Consider the following 2,849-nt stretch of genomic DNA (forward strand, 5'->3'; position numbering starts at 1 on the left):
TCATCAAGTAGTAGCTTTGTCACTACTTTGTGAGTAAAGTGGAACCACGTGTTGAGGATCCGTAACTCTAACTAAGATCATTAATCTTGAATGCGAATGTGCGTGAGATTATAACGTCTCATTTGACAATATTTTTCAATATAGTAACTTTTCTTTATGTTTAACCTACGTGGGGTGTACTTTGTGAGACCAGTACCAAGTCTTATACAATTGTTTGACCCATCCGGTTAATAGTAAGACGATAGTAAGCAGTTCGAGGTTTTTCTTTTGTAAATTGCTTTTCGATCTAATTTACTTTTAATTATCAAAATTATTGTGGAGTTACACTCTTTGTGGAAACCAAGCTGACCACGTGAAGCATATGGTGTAATCATCAAAGCAGCCTTCAGCGAAATTTTATCGGAACAATGATCACTGTTAAAATAAATGCCCAAATATAAACTGATTTATTTATTTTTATTTAAATTGTCTTTCATATATATATCACCAGTTATCGTAAGATGAATATTAAAAGATTATAATTAACTCTCCGCAATATCCTTTCTTTCAGGAGTGCTAGTTCTGCAAGGTTCGCAGAAGAGCTTCTGTAAAGTTTGGAAGGTAGGAGACGGATACTGGCAGAAGTGAAGCTGTGAGTACCGGACTTGAGTTGTGCTTCGGTAGCTCAGTTGGTAGAGCACTTGTCCCCGAAAGGCAAAGGTCCCGAGTTCGAGTCTCGGTCGGACACACAGTTTTAATCTGCCAGGAAGTTTCAACTTTAGTCTGGTTGGGAATTTGGTAAGCTATACTGGATACCTGGTGAAACAGTTGCTCACTAATGCTAGGTTAACTTCCCCAGATAGCTCACAGCTTTTAACCTACTTTTATTGTCTTGAATATCAACACCACTTTCAGAAGAAATTAATGCATCAATATTACAGTACAGGATTTTGTAATACGTAAGGTTTGGTTGAGGCCACGCTTACGTTGAGTTTCTTTCCTCGGTTTGAGCATTTACATACGTTGTACGATTATTACGCATTAATTATATGTTTGATTGATTGCTATCGGCTTCCCTAACTGTTCGTAGGGTTTGGACGCGCTACACCAGGTCGTCATCTGTCACCCAACGGTTCATCGGGCGTATTCTGTCCACGTCGTCAGTGTACGCTTCCTGCCTCACAGTAGCCTCTGAGACGTTGCGACCTTCTGGCTTTCTACGGCTTCCCTCATAATTTGCGTTTCTATATCTCAGCTATCGGGCGTTAATTTAGCCCGTAGTGCCAGTTATTGGGTTGGTTAGGGGTTGGGTTGCTTGGGGAAGGAAACCAGACAGCGAGGTCATCGGTCTCATCGAATTAGGGAAGGACGGGGAAGGAAGTCGGCCGTGCCCTTTGAAAGGGACCATCCCGGCATTTGCCTGGAGCGATTCGGGGAAATCACGGAAACCCTAAATCAGGATGGCCGCACGTGGGATTGAACCGTCGTCCTCCCGAATGCGAGTCCAGTGTCTAACCACTGCGCCACCTCGCTCGGTGCTCGTTATTCTAAACCATCTTATTCAGACCTGGCCTGCCGTACCCTCCACTTCCATGTTTTTCCTATTTGAAGTTTGGTTTTAACTTAATAGTTTTACTATTAGTGTAGCGTTCAATTTGTTAAATGGTATTTTATTATTTTTACAAGTCAGTATCTTGATTATGCTCAATGGGTTTCTCTAATATGGTATATCGGCATTGAGAATTGATCCTGTGTAAGTTACGTAAAATATTATTGTTTAACGGGCCTCAGCTCTTCAGATACCAAAATTGTGCAATTTCATGTTGCTAAATTTCTTGTAGGTTACGTTAATATTTGACTAGGCAAATATAGGAACTGTAATCTTTAGACCCCCTACTGCCATTGCTAACTACGTGTTTGAGTTACAGACTGAAGAGCCAAAGAAAAGGTACACCTGCCCAATACCGTGTAGGGCCCCCGTGAGCATTCAGAAGCGCAGCAACGCGACTTGAAATGGACTCGATTAATGTATCAAGTAGTGGTGGAGGGAATTAATACCTTAAAGCCTGCAGGGCTGTCCATAAATTCGTAAGAGTACAAGGGAGTGGAGATCTCTTCTGAACAGCGCTTTGGAAGGCATCTCTGATATGCTCAGTAGTGTTCATGTGTGGGGAGTTTGGTGGCCAGCGGAAGTGTTTAAACTCAGAAGAGTGTTGAAACTTTTTGGCAGATTAAAATTGTGTGCCGGACCGAGACTCGAACTCGGGACCTTTGCCTTTCTCGGGCGAGTGCTCTACCATCTGAGTAACCCAAGCACGACTCATGCCCCGTCCTCACAGCTTACTTCTGCTAGTACCTCGTCTCCTACCTTCCAAACTTTACAAAAGCCCTTCTGCGAACCATTGCAGAACTAGCACTCCTGAAAGAAAGGATATTTCGGAGACATGGCTTAGCCACAGCCTCGGGGCTGGTTCCAGGTCCGGCACACAGTTTCAATCTGCCTGGAAGTTTCATATCAGCGCACACTCCGCTGCAGAGGGAAAATCTCATTCAGGAGAGTGTTCCTGGAGCCGCTCGGTAGCAATTCTGGACGTGTGGGGTGCCACATTGCCCTACTGGAATGACCCGAGTCCGTCGGAATGCACAGTGGACATGAACGGGTGCCGGTGATCAGACAGGATGCATACGTACGTGTCACCTGTCAGCGTCGTATCTAAGACCCCCATACCACTCTAACTGCACACGCCCCACACCAATACAGAGCCTCCACCAGCATGAACAGGGCCCTGCTGACTCGTGAAATGGTCATACTGGAAAATCCCCACTTATCGCTACCTCGGATTGCCATTGTAGCAGTAGCAACCAATCTA

The 2,849-nt window shown here is 44.4% G+C and overlaps 1 non-coding gene across 1 annotated transcript; it reads left to right on the forward strand.

Moving 5' to 3' along the window:
* The first annotated feature begins 653 nt into the window (after positions 1–653).
* Trnas-cga (transfer RNA serine (anticodon CGA)) lies at positions 654–728 on the forward strand. The gene has a single exon. It is a non-coding gene; the product is annotated as a tRNA-Ser (tRNA).
* The last annotated feature ends 2,121 nt before the right edge of the window (positions 729–2,849 follow it).

Source organism: Schistocerca gregaria, chromosome 1 (genome assembly GCF_023897955.1).
Source record: "Schistocerca gregaria isolate iqSchGreg1 chromosome 1, iqSchGreg1.2, whole genome shotgun sequence".
NCBI classification, from domain to species: domain Eukaryota; kingdom Metazoa; phylum Arthropoda; class Insecta; order Orthoptera; family Acrididae; genus Schistocerca; species Schistocerca gregaria.